The sequence below is a fragment of the Oncorhynchus clarkii genome, chromosome 6, assembly GCF_045791955.1.
Source record: "Oncorhynchus clarkii lewisi isolate Uvic-CL-2024 chromosome 6, UVic_Ocla_1.0, whole genome shotgun sequence".
NCBI lineage: Eukaryota > Metazoa > Chordata > Actinopteri > Salmoniformes > Salmonidae > Oncorhynchus > Oncorhynchus clarkii.
Genome location: NC_092152.1, coordinates 28,008,761 through 28,027,528, shown reverse-complemented (window position 1 = coordinate 28,027,528; position 18,768 = coordinate 28,008,761). Strand labels below are relative to the sequence as shown.

The following is an 18,768-nucleotide window of genomic DNA, read 5'->3' as shown; positions in this document are numbered from 1 at the left end:
TCGAGCGGTGAATTTCGAACACAGATTCAACCACAAAGACCAGGGAGGTTTGCCTCACAAAGAAGGGTGCCTATTGGTAGATGTGTAAAAATAAAAGAAGTAGACATTAAATATCCCTTTGAGCATGGTATCAATACACCCAGTCACTACAAAGATACAGGCATCCTTCCTAACTCAGGTGCCAGAGGGGAAGGAAACAACTCAGGGATTTCACCATGAGGCCAATGGTGACTTTAAAACAGTTACAGAGTTTAATGGCTGTGATGGGAGAAAACGCAGGATGGATCAACAACATTGTAGTTACTCCACAATACTAACCTAAATGACAGAGTGAAAAGACAGAATACAATTATTCCAAAACATGCATCCTGATTGCAGTAAAATACTAAAGTAAAACTGCAAAAAGAATTGGGCAAATAAATTAACTTTATGTCCTGAATACAAAAAGCGTTGTTTGTGACAAATCCAACACAACAGATCACTTCATATTTTCAAGCATGGTGGATGCTGCATCATGTTCTGGGTATGCTTCTCATCGGCAAGGACTAGAGTTTTTTTCAGGATAAAATAAACACAATAAAGATAAGCGCAGGCAAAATCCTAGAGGAAAACCTGGTTCCAACAGACACTGGGAGACAAATTCACCTTTCAGAAGGCCAATAACCTGAAAACACAAGGCCAAGTATACACAAATCGGCTTAAAAGTCTATGATAAGACTTGAAAATGGCTGTCTAGCAATGATCAACAACCAACTTGACAGAGCTTGAATAATTTTTTAAAGAATAATGTGCAAATATTGTACAATCCATGTGTGCAAAGCTCCTTACCCCAAAAGACTCACAGTTGTAATTACTTCCAACGGTGATTCTAGCACTCAGGAGTGTGAATACTTATGTAAGAAAGATATTTCTGTATTTCATTTTCAAGACATTTGCAAAAAAATCTAAAACATATTTTCAATTCATTATGGTGTTTTGTGTGTAGATGAGTGAGAAAAAATATATTTAATACTTTTTGAATTCAGGCTGTAACACAACAAAATGTGGAATAATAAGTCCAGGGTTATGAACAATTCTGAAGGCACTGTATCTACTGCTTGAATAGTTTAATCTGAGCCACTCGCTCTTATTGAATTTAATTTTTTTTGGTTGAGTTGGAGATGTGAATCCAACATATAATTTGTTAACTTGTCAACAAGTTAACAGGCTATTTACTCTATTGCAAAAGTTATATTGAATTGTGTTTTGTTGTCAACTCAACCAAATATCAAAATTTAAAGGAGATGAATCTTCTGCTTGGATAGTACCATCTGTGCCACTGACTTAATCTGTCTTTTATTCCAGTCTACAAATTAATAATTGATATGTTGGATTTAGTCCTATTCTTTAACTTTGATTTTTGGTTGAGATGGCGATGTGAATCCAACATATTAATTATTAACTTGTAAATTACATTTTAAATCAACCAAAGCTTGAAACCCTAGGCCTATATGTATTGTCTATTTTTAGTTGAATCTTGGGTTGAATTGAAACAATAAATGTTGATTACTTTGAAATTGCTATATACAGTTGAATTCGAAAATTTACATAAGCTTAGGTTGGAGTCATTAATACTCGTTTTTCAACCACTCCACAATTTTCTTGTTAATTAACAAACTATAGTTTTGGCAAGTCGGTTAGGACATCTACTTTGTGCATGATAGAGGCAATGTTTTCAACAATTGTTTACAGACAGATTATTTCACATATAATTCACTGTATCACAGTTCCAGTTGGTCAGAAGTTTACATACACTAAGATGACTGTGCCTTCAAACAGCTTGGAAAATTCCAGAAAATTATGTCATGGCTTTAGAAGCTTCTGATAGGCTAATTGACATAATTTGAGTCAGGTGTACCTGTGGAGAGTATGCAAGTATAAACACCATGGGACCACACAGCCGTCATACCGCTTAGGAAGGAGACACGTTATGTCTCCTAGAGATTAACGTACTTTGGTGTGAAAAGTGTGAATCAATCCCAGAACAACAGCAAAGGACCTTGTGAAGATGCTGGAGGAAACGGGTACAAAAGTATCTATATCCACAGTAAAATGAGTCCTATATCGACATAACCTGAAAGGCCGCTCAGCAAGGAAGAAGCCACTGCTCCAATACCGCCATAATAAAGCCAGACTACGGTTTGCAACTGCACATGGGGACAAATTTGTACTTTTTGGAGAAATGTCCTCTGGTCTGATGAAACAACAATAGAACTGTTTGGCCATAATGACCATTATGTTAGGAGGATAAAGAGGGAGGCTTGCAAGCCAAAGAACACCATCCCAACCGTGAAGCACGCATCATGTTGTGGGGGTGCTGTGATGCAGGAGGGACTGGTGCCTTTCACAAAATAGATGGCATCATGAGGATGGAAAATTATGTGGATATATTGAAGCAACATCTTAAGACATCAGTCAGGAAGTTAAAGCTTGGTCTCAAACGGACAATGACCCCAAGCATACTTCCAAAGTTGTGGCAAAATGGCTTAAGGACAACAAAGTCAAGGTATTGGAGTGGCCAATCCAAAGCCCTGACCTCAATCCGATAGAAATGTGTGGGCAGAACTGAAAAAGCGTGTGCGAGCAAGGAGGCCTAAAAACCTGAGGAGGAGGAATGGGCCAAAATTCATCAAACATATTGTGGGAAGCTTGTGGAAGGCTACCCAAAACGTTTGACCCAAGTTAAACAATTTAAAGGCAATGCTACCAAATACTAATTGAGTGTATGTAAACCTCTGACCCACCATGTGATGAAAGAAAGAAAAGCTGAAATAAATCATTCTCTCTACTATTATTCTGACATTTCACATTCTTAAAATAAAGTGGTGGTCCTAACTGACCTAAAACAGGGAATTTTTACTCGGATTGAAAGACAGGAATTGTATTAAAAAAACTGAGTTTAAATGTATTTGGCTCAGGTGTATGTAAACTTTCGACTTCAACTGTATGCCTAAATAGTGTTATTGATGGTATATATTTTTTAAGTGGAGGATTCTCAATAATAATTTCCACGAAAGCACATTAGTAGAAGTCAGTGACAAATATCAAAACTTAGCTGGGCTCGGCTAAAACCCTGGATGGGAGAACAAAGTTCAGTTGTACATAGATTATCACGTAGGAGGTGCTGGGCCTCAGCCTAATGTTGAAGATCTGACGTTGTTTCAAATGTACAAATTCAACATATTTTATACAAGGTTTGTCTATGTTGAAAATTGGTTACCAAAATGGCATAATCCTGTGGTTGAAATTTCACCCTCAAAACAACATCTTATGTTGGTGACTTTTTGCGAATCCAATGTATTTTAAACATAGATTCCATGTCACAATACATTAACAAATTACATTGAAACCATGTTGATTCAACCAGTTTGTGCCCAGTGGGATTTGACTCAATGAACAAAGCTAACTAATGCAGTCCCACCATTAATGATTACTGATTAGTGATGACTCTTGTTAGTGATCTTCCATCACAGAATACCGTCTGTTTTAACTTGATTCAACATAAATAGATCGTGCTCTGCCCTTTACAACATAACCATCCAACCACATTTCTAATCAGGAGCATGTTCTAGATACCCCCCCCCCCCCCCCCCAAAAAAAACACCCTCAACCCTTCCTTAAGCAGGGAGCACAGCCATAAGTGAAATCACATTAACGTTTTAGTATTCTCTTCGAAAAATGTATGACGACAAGATGCATGAGAACAGAAACTTAACGTAGCACAGATACAGTAGCACAGATACAATGTTAGCCATGAAGTGCTTTGAAAGGCCAGTCGTGGCTCACATCAACACCATCATCCCAGAAACCATAGACCCACTCCAATTCGCATACCGCCACAACAGATCCACAGACTCTTTTTTTTCTCACCCCTTTTTTCTCCCCAATTTCGTGGTATCCAATTGGTAGTAGTGACAGTCTTGTCTCATCGCTGCAACTCCCGTCCGGACTCGGGAGAAGCGAAGGTCGAGAGCCATGCGTCTTCCAAAACACAACCCAACCAAGCCGCACTGCTTCTTGACACAATGCCCATCCAACCCGGAAGCCAGCCGCACCAATGTGTCGGAGGAAACACTGTACACCTGGCGACCTGGTCAGCGTACATTGCTCCTGGCCAGCCATAGGAGTCACTAGTGCGTGATGAGACAAGTATATCCCTGCCGGCCAAACCCTCCCTAACCCGGACGACGCTGGGACAATTGTGCGCTGCCCCATGGGCCTCCCGGTCGCGGCCGGATGCAACAGAGACTGGACTCGAACCCAGAATCTCTGGTGGCACAGCTAGCACTGCGATGCAGTACCTTAGACTACTGCGCCACCCGGGAGGCCCAGATGAAGCAATCTCAATCGCACTTCACACTGCTCTTTCCCACCTGGTCAAAAGGAACACCCATTTGGCCTTTCTAGGGAGTTTTTCCTAGTCACCGTGCTTCTACACCTACATTGCTTGCTGTTTGGGGTTTTAGGCTGGGTTTCTGTACAGCACTTTGAGATATCAGCTGATATAAGAAGGGCTATATAAATAAATTGGATTTGATTTGATGTAAGAATGCTGTTCATTGACTACAGCTCAGCGTTCAACACCATAGTGCCCACAAAGCTCATTACTAAGCCAAGAACCCTGGGACTAAACACCTCGCCTCTGCAACTGGATCCTGGACTTCCTGACAGGCTGCCCCCAGGTAGTAAGAGTAGGCAACAACATATCTGCCTCGCTGATCCTCAACATGGGGCACCTCAGGGGTACGTGGTTAGTCCCGTCCTGTACTCCCTGTTCACCCACGACTGCGTGGCCAAGCACGACTCCAACACCATCTTTAAGTTTTCTGATGACACAACGGTGGTAGGCCTGCTCACCGACAATGATGAGACAGCCTATAGGGAAGAGGCTAAAGACCTGGCAGTGTGGTTCCAGGACAACAACCTCTCCCTCAACGTGAGCAAGACTGGGGGGAAGATCGTGAACAACAGGAAAAGGAGGGCCGAACACACCCCCACTCACATCGAAGGGGCTGCAGTGGAGCAGGTGTCCGCATCACCAACAAACTATCATGATCTAAACACATCCATTGCTACAGAAAGTCATGAAGAGGGCACGACAACACCTTTTCCCCTCAGGACCCCAGATCCTGAAAAAGGTCTACAGCTGCACCATTGAGAGCATCCTGACCAGTTGCATCACCGCCTGGTATGGCAACTGCTCAGTATCCAACCGTAAGGCGCTACAGAGGATAGTGCGTTTGGCCCAGTACATCACTGGGGCCAAGCTTCCTGACATCCAGGACCTATACACTAGGCGGTGTCCGAGGAAGGTCACCCAAGTCATAGACTCCATAGGCTCCTTAACAGCTTCTACTCCGAAGCCATAAGACTGCTGAACAATTAATCAAATGACAACCCGTACTATTGGCATTGACCCCCCCCCCCCCCCCCCCCCACGCCACGCCCCCCCTTTGTTTTTACACTGCTGCTACTCACTGTTTATTATCTATGCATAGTCACTTTACCCCTACCTACATGTACAAATTACCTAGACTAACCTGTACCGCCACTCATTGACTCGGTACCGGTACCCACTATTGTTGTTATTTTATTGTTGTTTTATTATTGTTATTATTGTTTTTTAAAAACTTTTGTTTATTTAGTAAATATTTTCATAACTCTATTTTCTTAAAACTGCATTGTTGGTTAAGGGCAGGTAAGCATTTAATGGTACGGTCTACACCTGTTGTATTTGGCGCATGTGACAAATCAAATTTGATTTGATAATTGTGTAAGTAAGGTGTTAATAATCTGTATTAATCTCTATTACACTTTGAGCCTTGACCATGATCCCAAAGGGGCTCTGTTGTCGAGGTCATCTTTGAAACAATCTGCTATCACCTAAACTTCAGTTTCCTCTGCTGTTTACTCTAAATCTCCTTCTGATCCATCTTCAAACAGACATAGACAAACAAGAAAAATCAATCCCCCTCCAGCTAAGTGATTATAATTGTTTATAGGACGTGAGCTGTGTATGTGCTTACTAGAAAGGCTATGATATGGTTAAGTTCTGAAAATAGTTTATTTTTAATAGTAAGTCTTTCTATCATTTCACTCCTTTATCAATTCAAGTGACTGCTATTAATGAAAACACGTTTGTGGGACTTTGTAATCTTGATTTTCTCCTTAATGATAATGTAATTTCTTATAATACCAGAGTTAGTGATGTCTTGTAAGATTTCAAGCGTAAACAGTACTGCGAGGAGCACATGTTTCTATACAGTCATTTGTCTATGGAATAGCCTCCCCTCAGAGATCAAGCAAATTAATAATAGAAACAGCTTTAAAAAGCATGCAAAGTTCTTCAGTTGGATGAGGTTGTCAACTAAGAGAAACCACTCCACTGTCCCTTTGCCCCCTTGTGTTGCTGCTACTGTTGGTCAGGTTGTATTTTGTTAGAGATAGGGATGATGTGCAATGAAGTTGTTTTTTAACAGTTAGGCATGATGTGCAAATTAATTTATATCTTTAAGGTTAGGGTGATGTGCAATGAATTAGGTTTTATTTTTAAGGTTAGCGATTGTGCCACTTTTTTTTGCATTTTTAGGAACTTGCAGTCTGGTGCTTGCAAAGTTTAATTCTATCTACAGTACCTTAAACCTCCTCTAAAATCTTTGCTTCCATTTATGTAGCTATTTCACCAAACATAGACATTTTCTAATGAGGCTGCTCTCGAATGGGACAAAATCTGACCCTCACGATGTTGGCTCAGAGTGGAAAGCCTTTGTTATCTGTGCATGTGATTGCAACCTAACAAAGACTAAAAAGGGCTTTGTTATGTGAGCCAGGGCTGATATTGATCAGCAGCTAGGTAGGCAGCTGTGATTGTGGAGTGGAGCAAGGGGGCCAGGGGTGGTCTACATATTAATCACTAACAGAACCTGTGGTTGGGCTGCAGATGAGGAACCAGGGCACTGGCTCTATTTGTTCTCTGTGCATGGCTGATGACAATCGAAGGCAGATCGTCTTGGTATAGGCTGATTTGAGAGCTCCTCACCTCACTGTCTTACTGAAGGCTGTATGCTGGTGTCTATATCCAAAGTTTCTGAAGGCTCAGGTGGAGACATGAGGTTACATAATGAGCTCAACAGTCCTGTGGAAAAGAGATCATTATTTTACACTCGGTTGCCTCTCCTTCTGTGGGCAGTCTGTTCAGAGCGCCCCACCCTTTGCTTGAGGAGAGGCACATTCCAAAGGAAGTTTACTCTTCCCTTCTTCCCTCTCTCTTCCTGTCCACCCTTTCAGATTTGTGCTGATTGTTGTGGGCTGATAAGAGAATGAGTTGGGGAGACCCCCGGCCTGGCCTGCACACATACAGTAATGGTGTGAACCAACGGTACACTGTTCTGAAGTAAGCCACAATGAATCAATGCAAAATAATCTGTGTCTATATTATAAATGAGAGGTTATTGCATCAGCATTGATAAAGAAATGGAATAGTGTTATCAGGGATATCCAAATCAATTCTACCAGGAAGAAGTATCTAAATTCAATGGCTGCTATAAGTGCTTACAATAGATAGAATCGCTGTTCTCGTCACCTGTGCTGGCTTTGTCAGAGAGCCCATCTACACCGTCACCTTCCTAGTCAATGCTGTCAGAAGCAGCCCACCAGTTGAGGAAGCATTGTGTGGGTCTAACAACTTGACTCCAGTTTTTACTGGACTCCTGTGACAGAGAGCACATCCCATAGCTTGGACCAATAAACATGCACTGACATATTCCATTCACATATAAAATTATTACACAAATATATAAACCACAACTCAGAGTATAAATATTTGTGCAAGCACAGAGCTGTACATCTATTTTTGGATGCAGTGTATTCCCTTATGCACCTTGCTGTTTCTTTACATTAGGCCAGAAAACTGAAGACAGGCCTACTCTGCTGTAAAGGAAAACAGCTGAAATAATGTGTAAATTCTAGTGTCCTAACATGTAATTTCTGTGGGATTAGCACTCGGAGGAACAGAGGAAAACTGAGGAATGAGCTTGTGTTGACTACTGAGGATTATTTAAAGTATGCAGAACAGAACACTTAAACATCATGGTCTTTCTTTTTATTTATTTTTTAAATTTTACCCCCTTTTTATCCCCAATTTTGTGGTATCCAATTGTTAGTAGTTACTATCTTGTCTCATCGCTACAACTCCCGTACGGGCTCGGAAGAGACGAAGGTCAAGAGCCATGCGTCCTCCGAAACACAGCCCAACCAAACCGCACTGCTTCTTTAACACAGCACACATCCAACCCGGAAGCCAGCCGCACTAATGGAGGAGGAAGCACCGTGCACCTAGCGACCTGGTCAGCGTGCACTGAACCCGGTCCGCCACAGGAGTCGCTAGTGCGTGATGAGACAAGGATATCCCTACCGGCCAAACCCTCCCTAACCCGGACGACGCTAGGCCAATTGTGTGTCGCGCCATGGACCTCCCGGTCGCGGCCAGCTGTGACAGAGCCTGGGCTCGAACCCAGAGTCTCTGGTGGCACAGCAGAAAACTGAAGACAGGCCTACTCTGCTGTAAAGGAAAACAGCTGAAATAATGTGTAAATTCTAGTGTCCTAACATGGGATTAGCACTCGGAGGAACAGAGGAAAACTGAGGAATGAGCTTGTTTTGACATCTGAGGATTATTTGCTCTAAATTGATAAGATCCCCTCAAAATGTAAGTGTACAACACAGTTCAGTCTCTTCCAAAGAGATAGTAACTACTAACAATTGGATACCACAAAATTGGGGAGAAAAAGGGAGTAAAATTAAAAAATAAAATAAAAAGAAAGACCATGATGTTTAAGTGTTCTGTTCTGTATACTTTAAATAATCCTCAGTAGTCAAAACAAGCTCATTGCGCTACCCGGGAGGCCATCATGGTCTTTCTTGGATAATAGCCTATGCAGCAGGGAAATCTGCATTCGATTTTCTACTCTGTTGATTTCTCCGTTTCCTTTTTCTGAGGTGTGTGTTCGCGGCTTTGGAAGAGACTGAACTGTGTTGTACACTTACATTAGGTTTTTGAGGGGATCTTATCAATTTAGAGCATGTCATCGCATTATTACATATCAAATGTTCTCCTTTAACCTCAAGCACAATATAACTATTCACCATGCCACTCAAAAGGCACTTTATGCAGTGTATCTGTCACCAAGTTAGAAACCAGCTGCTATTAGACATGCTGTTTCCCCTCTCCCTAAGATTTCAGATTCTTTAGACACGAAAGGAATGTCAGGTCATGGGCTGTTCCTGTGTAAATCATTTGGTTCTGAAAAATGGCTACAGTCATTAGAGATTGAACCTCTTGCAGGTGAAGCTCAACAAGTCAAATCCATCTGCTCAAGTATGTGCTGATTGGCCCTGCTTTAGAAGCATTGCATTTATTGTATAAATACAGATGTAGAAGATTTCCTGACAGGGAATAGGTCCCTAAATGATATCAAATAAAATAAAATGTTATTAGTCACATGCGCCAAATACAACAGCTGTAGACCTTACAGTGAAATGCTTACTTACGAGCCCCTAACCAACAATGCAGTTTTTAAAAAATACAGATAAGAATAAGAAATAAAAGTAACAAGTAATTACAGAGCAGCAGTAAAATAACAATAGCGGGACTATATACAGGGGGGGTACCGGTACAGAGCCAATGTGCTGGGGCACCGGTTAGTTGAGGTAATATGTACATGTAGGTGGAGTTATTAAAGTGACCATGCATAGATGATAATATTACCCTCTGTAGTGCCTTGCAGTCGGAGGCTGAGAAGTTGCCATACCAGGCAGCGATGCAACCAGTCATGATGCTCTCGATGGTGAAGCTGTAGAACCTTCTGAGGACCCATCCCAAGTCTTTTCAGTCAGAGGGGGAATAGGTTTTGTCATGCCTTCTTCACAACTGTCTTGGTGTGCTTGGATCATGTTAGTTTGTTGGTGATGTGGGCACCAATGAACTTGAAGCTCTCAACCTGCTCCACTGCAACCCCGTCGATGAGAATGGAGGCGTGCTCAGTCCTCCTATTCCTGTAGTCCACAATCATCTCCTTAGTCTTGATCACGTTAAGGGAGAGGTTGTTGTCCTGGCACCACACGGCCAGGTCTCTGGTCTCCTCCCTAGAGGCTGTCTCGTCGTTGTCTGTGATCAGGCCTACCACTGCTGTGTCATCTGCAAACTTAATGATGGTGTTAGAGTTGTGCCTGGCCGTGCAGTCATGAGTGAACAGGGAGTACAGGAGGGGACTGAGCACGCACCCCTGAGAGGTCCCTGTGTTGAGGATCAGCATGGCTGATGTGTTGTTACCGACCCTTAGCACCTGGGGGCGGCCCGTCAGGAAGTCCAGGATCCAGTGGCAGAGGGAGGTGTTTAGTCCCAGGGTTCTTAGCTTATTGATGAGCTTTGAGGGCACTATGGTGTAGAACGCTGAGCTGTAGTCAATGAGTAGTGATGAAACATAAACATCAAACATCCTCTCTCCATGTTATAGTTTACCAGATTAAAGGGTGTATATGAAACATTTTAACAGGGCAAACTGTCACGCCCTGATCTGTTTCACCTGTCTTGTGCTTGTCTCCACCCCCTCCAGGTGTCACCCATCTTCCCCATTACCTCTGTGTATTTATACCTGTGTTCTCTGTTTGTCTGTTGCCAGTTCGTTCTGTTTGTAGAACCTACCAGCGTTTTGTTTCCCTGCTCTGGCCTGTTCCTTGCTCCTGTTTTCTAGTTTCCGGGTTCTGACCGTTCTGCCTGCCCTGACCCTGAGCCCGCCCTGGATTACCGACCTCTGCCTGACCCTGAGCCCGCCTGCCGGTGCCTTACCCTCTCTGGATTATTGACCCCTGCCTACCTTGACCTGTTGTTTGCCTGTCCCTGTTTAAAGAATAAACTTTGGTTTCTTCAACACTGTCTGCACCTGGGTCATACCTTAAAACGTGATAGCAAACAATTGTTACAAAACAACTCAACAACCACCCAGTAGCCTGTTCACAAACAATAGTAATCTAATTTCACATTTAAAAAATTGGAGTGGCTCCTAATCCGTGACTGGATCTTTTATTTCTGAGTCTCCGTAGCCGTGAGTGCGCAAATTCTTGAGGGAAATTGGCACTTCACTAATTTCTTCCTGCCGAAACCAGATTAAATACATACCGGTAGTTACAACAGAGTTAAATATCCCAAAAATGCTTTTCGCAAAGTACAAGCAAAACAAGCAAAATATCAATAGCCACTATAATGTCAAAACATGATTTTGTCATGAGTTCCGTACTATACTATTTGCTTGATTTTGCAGACCCACGACTATGGTGTATCGGCATTAGCTAGCTAGCTAAGATAACAGACGGAACTGTGTTGAACACTTAGCTGTAATTAAATTAGGTTTTTTGAGGGGTACTTAAGAGGGACATTTTTTATGATCTCATCAACTGAGGGCATGTATTCGCACCATTACAGCATGTCAAATGTTCTCCTAGTCCAATGGAAACCGATAAACCTGCTGGCTAACGGCTAGCTAGATGACCAGTGGTGCTCTAAGGCTCTAATAAGTGCCATCGTACAGAAATAGCTAATAAAATACTGGTTGATGAGCTAGCTAAATTAGCTAGCAAGGTAGCTATGACAGTTATCAGCAGTCTGCATGCATAAATGCATGACGACACATTGTATCGAAGTCACGAAGGCATGCAGAACGGACTGCCTCTGGGACTGGACTGACCCATCTACAGTAGCTAGCTAGAAGAGGGGTACAAAAACAGTACGGTCATATTTGTTTGATCTACTCAATGAAAATACATGTTGCAAAGTAAATACCTGCGTCAAATATATCTCATTGCATTTCATGCAAGTGCATGCAAATGTTTGCATAGGAAAGGGGACACGCTCAAAATCGAGCTTGTGAAGGGGGATACACTTTTATGATAGCTAGTGACTGAGGAAAACCCTATGACCACAAGATGTCCTCGTATACCCATATTAAGAAAAAAACACACTTGGTATTTCATCAACACTGTGAGAATGACAAGTCCAATCAATCTATTTTGGGGTATCTATAATAATTGTTGTTTCTTATAGTCAGCTGGTAAGGGCCTAAGTACTTCAGATCATTTGTTTTCATGAATGGTTTCACGTGGGCTTGGTTGCATCCCCCATCTTAAAATGTAAGAAGGTAATTTGATATCACAATGTATGTTGTATTTCCATTTCCCCTGGATTGCCATTTCTCATTTAGTTAACCCCACCTCAATCCAGAAATGCAAATCAGTTGACAGAGAAAATACATAGATGTATGCATGTATGTGTCTAATAGATCCATAAGTGTTCTCCAAAATGTCCCAGATATGTTAATATACAAATGATATGCAATAGTGACATTTTACACCAGTGTAGAAAACTAGTGGACTCTATCGAGTACTGTTGAAATCAATTTTATTTGATCTGTGGGTATTCAATGACACCTAGTGGTCGGTCGTATGGTTGTTTCTCCCAAACCATCTCCCAAACCATCCCCTCGCTGTTCACTGTTTATTGTGATTTGGTAGGTCCCTGAAAACGGTCTCCACTTCTTTCCTGTGCAAGAGCTACGAGCCAAATGTCAGAGATGTTGTGGACTAATACGCAATGTATTGAGAGATACACTATATGAACAAAAGTGTGTGGACACTTGCTCGTCGAACATCTCATTCCAAAATCATGGGCATTAATATGGAGTTTGTCCCTCCTTTGTTGCTATAACAGTGTCAACTCTTCTGGGAAGGCTTTCCACTAGATTTTGGAACATTGCTGTGGGGACTTACTTCCATTCGGCCACAAGAGCATTAGTGAGGTCGGGCACTGGTGTTGGGCAATTCGGCCTAGCTTGTAGTCGGCGTTACAATTGATCCTACAATTAATCGTCTAGAATGCCATTGTATTCTGTAGCGTTAAGATTTCCCTTCACTAAGGGGCCTAGCCTGAACCATGAAAAACAGCACCAGATCATTATTCCTCCTCCAACAAACTTTACAGTTGGCAATATGCATTCGGGCAGGTAGCGTTCTCCTGGCATCCGCCAAACCCAAATTCATCCATCGGACTGCCAGATGGTGAAGATTGATCATTCCAGAGAATGCCTTTCCACTGCTCCAGAGTCCAATGGCGGCAAGCTTTACACCACTCCAGCCGACGCTTGGCATTGCGCATGGTGATCTTAGGCTTGTGTGCGGCTGCTCGGCCATGGAAACCCATTTCATGAAGCTCCCGGCGAACAGTCCTTGTGCTGATTTTGCTTCCAGAGGAAGTTTGGAACTCGGTAGGGAGAGTTACAACTGAGTGTTGCAAACAATGTTTTGCTCGCTACGCACTTTAGCACTCTGAAGTCCTGTTCTGTGAGTTTGTATGGCCTACACTTCACAATAACAGCACTTAGAGTTGACCGGGGCAGCTATGCAGAGCAGAAATTTGAAGTACTGACTTACTGGAAAGGTGGCATCCTATGACGGTGCCACGCTGAAAGTCACTGAGCTTTTCGGGTAAGGCCATTCTGCTGCCAATGTTTATCTATGGCGATTGCATGGCTGTATGCTCGATTTTATACATGTTTCTGTCTGAAATAGCCGAATCTACTCATTTGAAAGGGTGTCCGCATACTTTTGGACATATAGTGTATTTTGTCGTATGTATTTTTTATGCAAATGCAAGATGTATGGAGATGATAACACATATAGCTAGCTACTTTACTGTTTTCAACATGCTCGCTCATAGCTATGTGAGTTTGTGTACTGACTGTATACTAACTACTAACTACAGATAATAAAAGATCATTGCATTGCATGAGCGCTGCATATGTGTATGTGCCGGCATTTTTGCCAACAGTTCATCCTGGTTGAATGATGACACAACACCAAAGACAGTCTACCATCTATCTTTGACAAAACTGGTCCTGCCATGCATTCAAATTAAGCTAGCTAGCATCCTCTTTGTTAATCGGTATACCTTGCTAGCTAACTTAGCTAGCTCATCAAACATTATTTTCTTTGCTATTTCTGCATGATGGCACTTATTAGAGCCTTGAATCTCATATGGACCTCACTGGCACCACTGGTCATGTAGCTAGCCACATAGCCAGCAGGGTTGCATCAGTTTCCATTGTAAACTTTGTGAACTCAGATAAACTTTGAACTCAGAGCAAGGCTATATTCGCAGAGGGACATCAGGGAATGCTGTGTCTTTGTGTTTACTGAGACATGGCTTAAGGACAATACATTCAACTCTGCTATTCAACCAGAAGGCTCCATATTCCGAATGGATCGCACGGTGGCTTCGGTTAAGAGTCGGGGGCAGGGGTATATTTCATCATAATCAAATCCTTGTGTACCAAAGTTGAAAACATTGCGAGCTCCTGTTAACCCAACCTGGAGTTTCTGATGCTAAAATTCAGAGGGAATTCATGTGTGTTATTATAACAGCTTTGCACATACCGCCACAAGCAAACACTAAGGCGGCACTCAGCGAACTGTACAAGATCATTAGCCAGCAAGGATCTTCTCCATGCAATCTTCTCACCCAGAAGGACTCTCAAAAGAGTGAATACTTGCAAAGTTGCTGGCCCAGGTGGCATCCTTGGCCGCGTACTCAGTGTGTGCTGACCAGCTGGTGGAAGTCTTAGCTGACATCTTCAAGCTGTTCCTGTTCCAAGCTGTAGTACCCACTTGCTTTTAAGGATCCACTCCTTTTTTTCAATTTTCACTTAAAATTACATACCCAAATCGATCTGCCTGTAGCTCAGGACCTGAAGCAAGGATATGCATGTTCTTGATACCATTTTAAAGAATACAATTTGAAGTTTATGGAAATGTTAAATTAATGTAGGAGAATAACACATTAGATCTGGTAAAAGATAATACAAAGAAAAAAACATGCATTTTTTTTGTATTTTTTTTGGCACCATCTTTGAAATGCAAGAGAAAGGCCATAATGCATTATGCCAGCCGAGGCACACTTTAGATTTTGGCCACTAGATGGCAGCAGAGTATGTGCAAAGTTTTAGACTGATCCAATGACCCATTGCATTTCTGTTCAAAATGTTGTATCAAGACTGCCCAAATGTGCCTAATCGGTTTATTAATACATTTTCAAGTTCATAACTGTGCACTCTCCTCAAACAATAGCATGGTGTTATTTCACATTAACAGCTACTATAAATTGGACAGTGCAGTTAGATTAACGAGAACATAAGCTTTCTGCCAATATCAGATATGTCCTGGGAAATGTTCTTGTTACTTACAATCTCATGCTAATCACATTAGCCTTTGTTAGCTCAACCGTCCCGCGGGGGACCCACCAATCCTGTAGAGGTTTTAATTAAAGGAGACCACCATCATCCCAGTGCCCAAGAAAAACAAGGTGACATGCCCAATGACTATCGCCCCGTCGCACTCACCTCTGTCATCATGAAGTGCTTTAAGAGGCTGGTCATGGCCCACTTCAAGGCCAGCATGCCAGGCACACCGGACCCACTCCAATTTGCCTACTGCTCCAACAGGTCCACGGAAGATGCCACTTCCATTGCTATTCACGTGGCCATAACACATCTAGACAAGAGAAACACCTATGTGAGAATGTTGTTTATTTACCACAGTTCAGTGTTCAACACTATTATTCCCTCCCAAGCTCAACACCAAGATCAGAGACCTGGGTCTGGACACCACCCCGTGCAACTGCATCCTGGACTTCCTAAACGGGCAGACCACAGGCTGTATAGATTGGCAACAAGATCTCCTCCACACTGACTCTTAACACATGGGAACCCAGGTATTTGTCTTCAGTCCTCTGCTGTACTCCCTGTTCACCCACGACTGTGTGGCTTTGCACGACACCAACTCCATCATCAAGTTTGCTGACGACACATTGGCTGCAAGCCTGATAATGAACAATGACGAGTCAGTTTATATATAGGTAGGAGGTAGAGTGCCTTCGGAAAGTATTCACACCCCTTGACTTATTACAGATTTGGTTGTGTTACAGCCTGAATTCAAAATTGATGAAATTATCATTTTTTTCCCTCACCCATCTACACAATACACCATAAATATTTGCAAATGTATTGATAATTAAATACATAAATATTTAATTGACATAATTATTCACATCCCTTAGTCAATACATGTTAGAATCACCTTTGGCAGTGATTACAGCTGTGAGTCTTTCTGGGTAAGTCTCCAAGAGCTTTGCACACCTGGATTGTACAAAATTTGCACATTATTCTTTTTTACATTCTTCAAGCTCTGTCAAATTGGTTGTTGATCATTGCTAGACAGTCATTTTCAAGTCTTGCCATAGATTTTAAGCTGATTTAATAAAAAATGATAACTAGGCCACTCAGGAACATTCAATGATGTCTTGGTAAGCAACTCCAGTGTATGTTTCACCTTTTTAGGTTACTGTCCTGCTGAAAGGTACATGTGTCTCCCAGTGTCTGTTTGAAAGCAGACTGAACCAGGTTATCCTCTAGGATTTTTCCTGTGCTAAGCTCTATTTATTTTTATTAAAAAAACCTCTCTGGTTCTTGCCGATGACAAGCATACCCATAACATGATGCAGCCATCACCATACTTGGAAATTCACTGCTCGAATGAGGGACCTTACAGACACTGGTATGTGTGGGGTACAGAGATAAGGTAGTCATTCAGAAATAATGTAAAAACTATTATTTTACACAGTGAGTCGATGCAACTTATTGTGTGACTTGTTAAGCACATATTTTAACTTAACTCATTAACTTATTTACGCTTGCCATCACAAAAGGCTTGAATACTTAATGACAAGCTATTTCAGGTTTAAATGTTGTATTAATTTGTGAACATTTCGAAAAACATAATTCACTTTGACATTAAGAGATATTGTGTGCAGGCCAGTGACACAAAATCTCAATTTAATAAATGTTCAATTCAGACTGTAAAAATTAGGGGTGCGAACACTTTTTTAGTTAGGTGGTTGATCAGCTTTAATATTGCAGATATATTGTGGCTTCTAACAATGTAATTGTCTGCATCTTTTCCAATCCCCCATATATATATATATTTTTTAAACATTTTAAAAGTATTTTTCTTCTTTATTATTTTCCCCAAAACCAGCGATCAAGACGACACACTGAGCATAAATATATATATTGATTGCAATTGTTCCCGAATGAGTGAGCGTTCATGTGCAAAGGATTAGCATTTCAATTGTTAGAATTATCACTTTGTCGTGACTTCTTAGTCGACCCCCACTTCCCCTTTTGTCTAACAAGCCGCCATGCCGGTTTAGCCCACTAGGGCACATTCTCATTTCATGTAACCACATTTACCTTGTTTGTTAGTTTGTTTATGCATTTCTGTGAATTACTTAGTTAGTAATAAATAAATGATTTAAGACAATTGATGTATGGATGACTCATAGTGAAGACTGAGTTCATGCAGATAACCAACAATTTACAACGTTTGGAATAAACCCTTTGATAGGCACCCTGCTTCGCAGATCCACATGACACGTTCCAATCTGATATATTTTTTTAAAGTGCAAAGCACACTCCTTCTGCTCCTTGAACACACAATAATAATAAACCCACTTCTTGCTATCCCCACTGACGCAAACTCATACAACAGATCTATGATTTTCATTGAGATGTCAAACAGATCTCCCAGATAACACCATCAGTCCAAAACCCTCACTCCAACAATAAAAATTGTCAGAACAAGGCTTGGATTTACTAGATTCCACGACCACTTTACTTCTCTTATTTCCCTTCTCGTTTGCCACTGTAATCCATTCCTTCTCACTCTCATCTCCACTCGATATGCCAGCCGTTTCTAACAAAACATCCGCCATCTTCCTCAGCCCTGACCTTTAACTACTGGTATCTATCTAATCTGGTTTCAGGATGAGAAAATGAGATCCCAAATTCCTGGGAGATGCTATGAGAATTTGTGCACTCACGCATACAGAGGGTTTTCACTAGTTACCACAGACACAAAGCTATATCGTAAAAATGTATGGTCTTAATTTAAGGTTAGAGTTAAGCATAAGATTAGCAGTGTGGTTAAGGTTAGGTTTAACATCTGATTTTAAGAAGAGAAAAGGTAGAAATAGGCAGGGTTTATGACTTTGTGGCTGTGGTAACTAGTGATGACCAATATGGAGCCTCAGAAATAAAATCTCCAATCATGGATTAAGAGCCACTCCTTTCTAAAAAAAAAACAGTTGAATTTCTGTCAATTGCTCTGTGACATCACTTGGGGAAACTGGTTGCATAGAAATCAATGTGTGGCACTGCAAACATTGCGCACTTCTGTCACAAGTGAAATGACACTGTGAAATGCTTGATAATGTATGTGATCAACAGAAAGATATATTTTCTGGGTGATATAAATATTGACTGGCTTTCATCTAGCTGCCCACTCAAGAAAAAGCTTCAAACTGTAACCAGTGCCTGCAACATGGTTCAGTCTGGGTATTTACAAACAGCACAGGAATGAAATCATCCACATGTATTGATCATATCTTTACTAACGATGCAGAAATCTGATCTAAATCAGTATCCAAATCCATCAGATGTAGTGATCATAATATAGTAGCCATATCGAGGAACACCAAAGTTCCAAAGTGTATAAGAGGTCAAGATGTACAAGATGTTTCGTAGTGATTCCTATGTTGAAGATGTAAATAATATTTGATGGTCTGTGGTG

The 18,768-nt window shown here is 41.5% G+C and overlaps 1 long non-coding RNA gene across 1 annotated transcript in view; it reads left to right on the top strand.

The window, feature by feature from the left end:
• LOC139410902 (uncharacterized) overlaps positions 1-10,893 on the top strand; it is a 29,983-nt gene extending 19,090 nt beyond the window's left edge. The window contains exon 4 of the long non-coding RNA XR_011634548.1: positions 10,653-10,893. This is a non-coding gene — a long non-coding RNA (uncharacterized lncRNA). The remainder of the gene's footprint in view (positions 1-10,652) is intronic.
• The last annotated feature ends 7,875 nt before the right edge of the window (positions 10,894-18,768 follow it).